Consider the following 11338-nt stretch of genomic DNA (forward strand, 5'->3'; position numbering starts at 1 on the left):
TGGAGAGAGATAGAAACATCAATGATGAGAGAGAATCATTGATTGGCTGCCTCCTAGATGCCCCCTACTGGGGATCAAGCCCACAAGCCAGGCATGTGCCCTTGACTGGACTCAAACCCAGGACCCTTCAGTCCATGGGCCAATGCTCTATCCACTGAGCCAAACTGGCTAGGGAGAATTCTTCATTACTTAAAGTCAGTATTAGGCATGTATGTTGTGGCTAGGGAGAATTCTTCATTACTTAAAGTCAGTATTAGGCATGTATGTTGTGTATAACATGTCTTTAGGGTTACTGTGAGTGTCAGATTTGTGGCTTCACTTTTGGCTATCTTTACACTACCTGAAATTCCCCTAAGCATTATACTGATCTCTCAACTCAATGACTGCAGTAGTCACACATAGAGCTGTGGAGCTGATTTAATTTTCATGCATAATTTATGAGTAAGTGTCTGAGCTTTACACATTATTGTTATTTATGAAGTCAATTCCTACTCATCACAAGGAAGATGCCTAGATATATTATGAGTATAAGCTTATTTAAACATCACTCTATAGATAAATATAAAAAGATATGCTGGAGGTTTTTTTGTATGTTGTTTAAGCCTTTTATTTTGAAATAATTTTATATTCACATACCGTTTTTATAAATAATATAGGGAGATCCTGTGCACACTTATCCAGTTTCACTCAATGGTAGCATTGTGTAAAATTATAGTACAGTATCCAAATTAGAATATTGACACCGAGAGCATCATTTCTCCAAAGAAGATATACAAATGCCCAATGAGCATATCATTAGGCATTAGGGAAATGCAAATAGAAACCCAACATGCCACTTTATACACACTAGAATACTATAATCAAAAACACAGATAATAAATGTTCTTGAAGATGTGGAGAAATTGGGACCATCATACACTGCTAGTGGGACTGAAAATGGTGCAGCTACCTTGGAAAACAATTGAACTCTGATCCAAATGTTACACAGAGTTACCATTCGACCCAGCAATATATCTGGAGTAGTCCTAGATATATACCAAAAATAAAAATAAAAAGGAAATATTATGCTAAATGAAAAGTCAGTCACAAAAGACTACCTGAGGTATGATTCCATTTGTATGAAAAGTCCAGAATAAACAAATCTATGGAAACAAAAGGTAGATTAGTGGTTTCCCAGAGCTGGGATGTAGGTGTAGAGAAGCTGGAGAGAAATGGGGATTGACTGCCAATGGGTATGTGATGAAAATGTTCTTTTGGGGGTGATGAAAATGTTCTAAAATTGGTTTGATGATTGTACAAGACTGTCAGTATACTAAAAACTAACGAATTATACACTTCAAATAGGTGAATGGTATCTTGTGTGGATTATCTCAAAGCTATTATTTTTAAAATGCAAAATGCTGTCATTTCAACTGTCTCCATCTTGCTGACATGATGTTAAACAAATTGGAAAAACAGGTACTAAAGTAGGACAGCCATTACTGATATAAAGTGATTACCCAGATTATGCTTTTATTCTTTAAAATTTCCATCAAGATAATGGCTCAGCATTAGCAAAGTCAGGGAAGGAATTACATGCTTTTAGCCCTCAGAGCAATGTTCTTTTCATTATACCATTGTGACGGTTGATGTTTTTTCCAGATGCATCACACAACCTCAAAAGGCGGCATTCACAAGAGAGTACAGTGGATGGCACCCCCTGGGAGTTGTGCAGTGCACCACATGAACAACCATCCACAATGATCCAACCTTCTACCACTGCTCCAAAGGGTAGAAGAGGTCTACTATTAAGTATTTAAACTTCCCAAAGGTAACATACACCCCAATTTGTTTATTGAGATTTAGTATGTATCCTGCACTCTATTATCCTTTCCCAAGACCATGAAATCAGCATTAGGAAAAGCAAGGCATTTTACTGACACCTGCAAGTTACCTCTCTGAAAAGTAATCAGTATGCTGGTAGAAGTCACACACTGATGTCTGAATGAATATACTCATCCTGGTGCTTTTCTATAGTGAAACAACCCCAAGCAACAGTTAAAACAAAATCTAAATCATTTTGCTTCAGAAGAATGAAAAAAATTGACATATGATAGAATTTGGCAATTTACTTTGTTTCCCTTAATTTGATTATAATATGCCTAAAGTACGCATTAAAGAGGAATGCAGGGAACAACTTTATAGAATTATCCTTGCTCCCTGTAAGAGGTTGTGGGGATGAACTTTGTGAGCACTTCCCTGAACCACTAAATTTTAATGCGTGGTTGATGTGGGCATTTTGAGATGAAGTGTACAGGGTTGACTTCTGAAAGATTTCACTGTGTACATACATCATAAATGCACATCCTTGGTGTTTCCCCAAGGTCCTGTTTAGAAGGCAGTACACCATACAGATCAAATGCCGAAGTCTTGTTCACTCCATGCAGACAGTAAATAATTTTTTTCTGAAAATGATTCTTCTTCAAAAGATCTAGTGAATTAATGAATAAATACATTTAAATGATGGATTGAAACAATATGTTTAAGAAATGGTTTGAAGAAAACATAAGACAACATGTCTTTCCCCAACAATAGTTATAGATAAAATGATAAATAAGGTTACCTTTACTTTTTGTTTGAAAAGCAATGCCTACTTACTCTTTAAAGAAAAGCTTGGATATAAACATTTTAATACCCTAATAACCACCATCATAATACAATCCTCATTAACATTTTTGTTTTCTTTCTCATATATTTTCTTTTGTTTTGCAAAGCATCAATCATCTATTGTAACCATAATGTTTATCTTTACAGTTTGGTCCCAAAGCACAATATTGAAGTTTGAATCATGCCATGCTCTTCACACATGCGCGCGTGCACGCACATACACACACACACACACACACACACACCCTCACACACACACTTCACCCATAATTCTCTCAATTAAAAAACAGGTCCTGTTTGCTCTAATTTCCTTACTTTAGCCAGACATATATATGTGTTCCCTTGAAATGAAAGACTCCATAATAGCTACCAGAGCTAGTTAGTCTGGTCCAAACAGTTCCCAAAACATATGCGGGAGTTGAATCAAACCTTGCAAAAAGGCAGAGTTGCTACTGTGACGTGTGGATGTTGGAATACATCACCATCCTGTACATTTCCAATGCTTTATGATTGGGCCTGAGATTTTTTTGTTGTTGTTTGCTTTTTTTGAAGGAAGAGGATGAAGTGAAAGAGGAGGAGGAGGAGGAGAACGAGGAGGAGAAATAGTTACCACCTCCCCCCACTCCAGGGACAGGTAGAGAGAGGAAAACCTTTCCATAGTGTTATGGGAGCTAAGGATGCTTCACACTATCATTAGCCCTGGATCCCAAGATTATAACTTTGGATTCAGTCACAAAATCTACTTTGCTGGGACACAGCATGGCTAGCATAGAGCATACCCCTGTTACCCATTCCTTTATCACCCATAGACTCACACCACTCCCTTTGGACCTGTTGCTTTAGAGCAGTGGAGAGCTCACCTGATCATTCTGTGCCTTTCTGCTTTTATTGAAAGCTTATCTCTGGAGCCATATTGCTCTGGCCTGATCCCAGCCTCACCCAGAGCCACCTCAGTACAACTGGCTTAGGAGAAAGGAGTCAGGTCTCAGTCCTTTCCCTCTCCAGATGCTCCTTGCTCCTTATGTAAATGAACTCATTAATTCCTTCAAGTCACAGAAACCAAAGCTTTCCTCAAGCAGACAAAATAAAAGTTTACCTCACCAAATGTAGTCACGGTACTCCAGATATAAGGCAGCATCTCATGTCAGTTAAGAGTACAGGTTCTGAAGCCTCAATGTGGGGCTCAAATCTCACCTTTGCCATTTACTTTCTTTATGACCTCAATCAAGATACCATACATTTTCCGTGCCTAGGTTTCCTCATGTGCATAATATTAGTGTCTTCTTCACAAGACTGTTATGAGGGTTCATACTTACATATGTGATGTGTTCACAAAAACTTCTGACACATAGCAAACACCAAGTATACTAATATTTTTACCTGCCAATATGAATAATTTTCATGTTATTTTTAATAGTTGCCTATTTTCTATGAAATGAATATAAACTTCAACTATTCTCTTACAATGGGATATTTAGTTCCTTTTTAGTTTTTCACTACTATAAACTATATTGATGTAAATATTTTTGTGGTTTTTTTTTAAAAGCTTAGCCATTTCAGCCCAACAGAGATTTTTAATGGGCCATTTTAACTCTGTGAGATCAAAGGTGTCATCAGATCTGCACTGCAGCTCCATCTTTCTTTGCCCGTATTGCTTCCTCCCTTTTTCTCCCACCAGCATTCCTTAATAAACTCTGCAGACACATTATTCACAAATTATAGTCTTCCGGTTTTTCATCTATTTCACTGGCCATGATTTCTTCCTCTTGTCATTTCTCTAACTTCCCCAGGACGCACATGCCAGTCCTTTCCCTTCTTTTATCTCCCCACACTGGTGCTGACATTAGCTAATCTTGTTTCTTTAAATACCATGCAATGTGTTTCCAATAGAGCAGCCTAAGCAATTAATATTAAACAACCAAATCATGTCACTCCTCTCCCCAAAATAACCACGTAAATTCTCCACTCAACTGAAGTATAGCCCAGTGTCGTTGTCTTCTGTGTTTGTTGCTACAATTACCTATGAGGGTTGATACTGGTGGTTCTTAACCCTGAATATAAAGAGTAAAGGGGGCAAATATATAGTGATGGGATTACAATTTAGTGAGAGAACACATTATTTTGGAAGCTGTGGGGCTGCTATATGAACTCAGAAACAGAAACCAGTCTTTAAGAGAAAAATATAAAGCAAAGGCATGGAGAAAAAAGAAGAGAGAGTGTGTAGAGAGAAAAAGAAGGAGAAAGGGAATGAGAGAGAAAGAAAGAGAAACAAAGACAGATGCCAATGTGTATTAATTAAGACATCTTCATTTGTTTACCATTTACTTTGTTGCTATGTGGCAGTCACTCTTAAAGATTCTGGTAAAGTGGTATACATGGGACTCTCTCCTTTATTTTTAACCCTCAACTGATGACATGCTTATTAATTTTAGAGAGAGAGAGAAAGGAAGAGAGAGAAACAACGATGTGAAGGAGAAACACTGATTTGTTACCTCCCATATGCGCCCCAACCCTGGATCAAACCCACAACCTTTGGAGGTACATCAGCTCTTAATTATCTTGAACTGGAAGTGATGCTCACTATTGTTATTCTAACTCATTGGACTTGAATTAATTCTGTGATTTCAACCTAACTGCTTAGGGACTGGGAAATGTGAAAAAGAATGGGGACATTTGTTGAACATTAATGATCACCCCTATTAAACATGTATTTTGAAAATAGAGCCCCAGGAGTTGGTGAAGGGTGGTTTGTAAGGGTGTAAGGGAAGTGGAAAACCGAAGATGATTCCTAATATTTGACCTATGTAACTGTGGGAATGGTTGGTAGGGGTTCTTGATGTATGTACAAACCTGACTTTACTAGTATTCAAAGTGTGCTTTTTTATATCTGTAGTCATATGCTATTTCTTGTTAACCTTTTCTATACTTGATTTAGTGATAGGATGATATAAGTGCTTTATAAAATCTTTTTACCTAGTAAAGGTGAATAATTTTTTTTTCTAAACTAGATTTTCATGTCACAAGATGGTTCTCTTTTTTATTAAATTTATTTGGGTAACATTGGTTAATAGTACCATATAGTTTTCACGTGGACATTTCTGTGTACTGGACGATGCTCCAACCAAATGAAGCCTCCCAACAGTGGGTGGCATGCAGTGAGGATGGGACTCTCTTGTTAGGTTTTATTCTAGTGAGACATCGTCATTGAGTAAACAGAACATTGTAATTTAGGATAATGGTGAGTAATATAAAGTGATATAGAGCAGAATGAAAGACTGTCTTAGAGAGTGGGGAAAGTCCTCTGTGGAGAGAGGACATTTTTAGAGCCAATTCTAGGCAGCTAACATTAATTCTCTATTTTCCCATTTTTCCTAGAGTTACTAGCTCAGTAATGATATGACTATCTGTTACTATAAGTAATAGCATAATCACATGGTTTGCTAATTATAAAAGGATGAATATATTTTCAACTTCCAATTTCATTTTTCTGGCTTCCCCAACAATTGTTTTTTCTCATGTCTGACAGTATCTAGAGAGAAATCTTCTCTGTGGTCTCACATCCAGAAAACTATTATATTGCTTTTAATAAATTATTTGCTTTTGTGATATGAAAATGAATTAATTAGATGAAAATGAAACATGTAATTGGTCAGCATTCCCTCTTTGTGCTGATTATTAGAAAACTCAGGACCCAGTTATAATCATCCTCAGAATTTGTTATATTTTTTTTCCTTTTGGTGGATGTCTTTAAACTACAGGCCCAGTGCACAAAATCGTGTGTGGGTAGGGTCCCTAGGCCTAGCCCGAGATCAAGGCCATCTTCCTCCCGCTAGCAAGTCCCCAGTCCCACCCCACCACTGCCCACCCCAGTTCCCAGTGGTTCCCCATCCAGCTTTCAGAGCCTGTGGGCTGGGAGGAGGGACCAAGAGGTGGTCAATGCACCTCATAGCGACAGGTCGATCAGTTGTTCTGGTCGTTACACCGTTATGGTCACTGGCCTTTTATTATATAGGATATACATCATGTGGCCCAACTGGTGTGGCTCAGTGGTTGAGCATCAACCTGTGAACCTGGAATTTATGGTTCGATTCCCCAGTTGGAGCACAAGCCTGGGGTTGCAGGCTCAATCCCCAGTGGGTGGCATGCAGAAGGCAACTTATCAATGGCTCTCTCTCTCCCTCTCCTTTCCTCCCTAAAATTAATAAAAATATGGTTTTGAAAAATTAAATATGTATTTTTATAGGAGACCTTAACTCTTAAAAAACTTTGGGGAATGAATAAATGAACAGACAAATGAATAAGTGATGAATAAATTGAAGATTTCCATCCCCCTAAATTTTTTTGAAAGTTCTATTTTTTTAGTATAACACTACATTAAGTTGAATACTAAAAACAAAAGTGGCTATTATTTAAAATGTGATGTTGGGCATTCTCATTCTCTCAGCACACATTTTCCACACCAGAAAGTTAGAGTTTTACTGGTCTTAATTCCTGTCTCTAAACTCATTTCATATCCAAACAAGCTGTTTTATTCAATAAATATTTATAGAGCTCCCTCCTGACACATATTCAAAGTTGTTCTGTCAAAGAGAAAAGGTTAGCAAAGCTCAATTAGACCAAGCGGAATGCTTGAGAGAACAGAACTGTCTTTGGCATTTTTTGAATGTTAATACTGAGTTAGTGGATTCCATGCCCTTGGACAAGGAATTTTGTAGCTCTGGGCTGGAAATGACAAATTTGTCAGCAGCACCTGCCCACACCAATCTCTATATGAGGCTAGGTAATAAACCATCACATCAGGGTTACACATGACAGTATAAAGAAAAAAATGTATTTTCAGGTAAGCATTTCTCAACTATTTCAGGTCCTTAAAGAGCCTTTGCGACTCATAATCAGAGGCTCAATTCCACCTCAAAGGAAGGTGCCATTTACTACAGAAATATCTGCAGAAGAGACAACTAAGCAAAATATTTAGAGAATCTTCGGGGGCGGGGGGGGGAATGCTTCTTGAAACTCTGTTTTCTCATCTTCTAATTGTACCTTTTAAGTAAAAGCTAAGATGTGCAGTAATTCCCAGCTTGGTCACCAGAGAATTCCCATTTAAACACTGGATATAAACAACTGAAATTGAGATTCAAACTGAGCAAATGTTCAGTTTAGTAAGACAAGTGCATGTCATAGCCGGAGATTTGGAAAGAACCATGTGAATCTAAAATGTAACACCTCTATCATTAAGGCAAGAAGCAAGACAAATGCAGATCTTGTTTGTTATGTGACTGATGTGAACAGCTGGATGCAGAATAATGCTACTGATAACTAAGGAGCTACACAAAAACATGAAGGAATCTTCGATAGGGATGAAGTAAAAAGAGAGGAATAAATTAAATACTAGTTCTATTTCTTTTCTCAACTATGTGTTTTCAGCAGAAGTCACCACATAAATGTATTTCTAAGTCATTAATCAGTGTTAGACATTGTCTCACCAAATTAAAAATGCCCAAGTTCTGGTATTTAACTGGACCACTAGGTTGCTATTTACGTTTAGGCAAGTTTCCTTGCAAGACACCATTTTTATCAATAAAAATGGAACTAATAATATATTTCCTCCTTTCTCCCAAGATCACTGTAAGGAAAACAATGAGGTAGTAAATAAATGTAAAGTTCTGCATTTAAGTTCAAAGAGTCACCAGTTTACAATAAGTCACCTGTTCAAATAAATGATTGGGGAAAATATGCTTAAAACTATACTGAGCCCAGTCAGTGTTGCTCAGTGGTTGAACTTCGACCTACTCGTATGAACCAGGAGATCACAGTTTGATTCCCAGTCAGGCACATGCCCAGGTTGCAGGCTCCATCTCTAGTGTGGGACATGCAGGAGGCAGCCAATCGATGATTCTCTCTCTCCCTCTCCCTTCCTCTCTGAATTCAATAAAAATATATTGAAAAAAACTTTCCACACTTAATAGTGAAAAAATCTTATAACCATATTCAGCAGATATCTCTCTAAGTTTTTGGTGGGAAAGTTACACTACTTTGTAAGTTACAAAACACCAAAATTTTCTATTCTGAGAGCCAAACTTAACTAATAATGAAAAGTGAGCCTACCATATCCTTTATTCATATCTAGTCCTGTTATATTTGCATAGATATTTCCTTGAGGAGAACATAAACCATCTTATAATCCCCTGTGTAGTTCCTGCCATGGATCTTCACAGTCTGTTATTAATAAAAGAAACTTTGTTAGAGCAAACCAAAGAATAATTTGCAGATAGACTATCATAACACTTTTTATTTGTTATTTGTTTGCTTTTTGCACAACCTAAACATGTATCATTGCATCTCGGGAAAGATTTATTTTTTAAGATTAGATGAGAGATGGCAAGCAATTGGAGCCTTCATCTGGTTATCTTCAAGAATGACATTATACCATGTTTATGCTGGTTATGTCCACCAGGACATTAAGCAATTGTTGCTCCTCAACAGGCTGAGGAAGAATGACAAGGATACCTAATGAGTATCATTATTGAAGTGGCTTCAATCTCTAGGTCCAAATTACAATTATTGTGTGTCTCTAAGGCTTCTGATTCTATAGAAATTCTTAAATAAAAATTTATCTCTTCTGGAAATTTTTTCTTAATTCTTAAAATAGAAGCACAGCTCTACCTTAAACACAATGATGAAAGATGAGAGCATACAGCCCAATCTATTTGTATGAGTGAGTTGGCTTAATTTCCTTTTTGGCAACTGTAAACTCAAAGCATTAGAAATAAATGTGTTCCTTCAACAAAAATATGCCTTGTTTGATTGAACAATGCTGTGACATAAGCAAAAGTCTTTGAAAAATAGAAAAGATTTGTGAAGAACTGAATGAGATATTCTATCATAATGGAAGTAAAACTATTCGCTTAAAATTTTTAAAGACATACTTAGGTATTCTCATCTAGAATATAACAATGGCATATCTTTTTTCCCACTGACCCATGGCCAAAACCAAGTGTTTAGCCTCCAGTATTAGTTAGAATTTTATTGGTTATAATAAACAGAAATCAACATCAAATAACCACAGAAGACAAGTAATGTAACAAACGGTTGTCATGTAGTACACAGATTCAAAATAATACTAGTGATCCAGACTCAGAAAAGAACAAGAATCAGAGAAACTAAATATGCACTCAAATGTCCAATGGAATGTGTCTGACTGGCCTAATTTGGGACACTGTGGTAAGAGAAGTCACAAGGCATTGATCAGCAATCCCAACAAAACTGCATAGAGGAAAGGTGATGCCTGAAAAGGAAAAGGGGGTGCTGCTATAAAATGGGAGGAGGGGGAATAAATATACACTGCACTGCCTTCATATTTTGGCTATGATCAGTATAAGACTGAAAAGGCAGATTGCAACATAGGTCCAGTCTCAATCAGGTTGTTTGCTGTTGTTGTTAGTTTATATTAAGTTTCATAAGTTGTTTTATATTGTTATATATTTTGTATATCAACCTCTTATCAAATGTATGATTTGCAAATATCTTCTCCCATTCATAAGACTGCTTTTGTTATTTTGATGATGGCTTCCTTTGCTGTGAAAAAGCTTTTCCGTTTGATATAATCTGATTTGTTTTTTGTTTGTTTTTCGTAGCCCTTGCCTAAGGAGACTGATTCAAAAATATTGCTAAGATTGATGTCAAAGAGCTTACTGCCTCACTTTTCTTCTAGCAATTTTACAGTATCAGGTCTTACAGTCAAGCCTTTAATCTATTTTAAATTTAATTTTTAGTATGTTCTACAGTGGTTATGATTCACTATTTTTCATGTCCCTGTCCAGTTTTCCTAATATCAGTTACTAAAGACACTCTCCTTTCACCATTCTTGTCTACTTTGTCAGAGTAATTGACCATATATTTCCATGTTTATTTCTGAACTCTCTATTCTATTTTATTGATCTATGTGACTGTTTTGTCACAGTACCATACTGATTTGATTATTATAGCTTTGAAATCTATACTACACATGTGATACCTCCAGTTTTGTTCTTTCTTTCCTCAAGATTGCCTTGGCTATTCAGGGTCTTTGTGATTCCATACAAATTTTAGGATTCTTTGTTCCAGTTCTGTCATTTGTATTGTAATGGAATTACATTGAATCTGTAGATTGATTTGGATAGTATGGACATTTTAACAACATTAATTCTTTCAATCCATGAGCCCAGTATATCTTTGCATTAATTTGCGTTGTCTTCAACTTATTTCATCAATGTCTTATAGTTTTCAGAGTATATGTACCACAATTGCAAATGACATAATCTTATATATTTTTTAAAAACCTAAAGAATCCACCAAAAACTATTAAACTAATAAATGAATTAATTAAAGTCACAGAATACAAAATTAATACACAGAAACTGGTTGTGCACCTATACCAGTAATGGCAAACCTATGACACGCATGTCAGAGATGAAACACGAACTCATTTTTTTGGTTGATTTTTCTTTGTTAAATGGCATTTAAATATATAAAATAAATATCAAAAATATAAGTCTTTGTTTAACTATAGTTGCAAATATCAAAAAAATTCTATATGTGACAGGGCACCATAGTTAAGTTAGGATTTTTCAAAATGCTGACACGCCGAGCTCAAAAGGTTCGCCATCACTGACCTAGTATAAAATGAATATTTTGGGTTCCCTGTTTAACAAGT

This window comes from Myotis davidii, unplaced genomic scaffold (genome assembly GCF_000327345.1).
Source record: "Myotis davidii unplaced genomic scaffold, ASM32734v1 scaffold18, whole genome shotgun sequence".
Lineage (NCBI taxonomy): Eukaryota > Metazoa > Chordata > Mammalia > Chiroptera > Vespertilionidae > Myotis > Myotis davidii.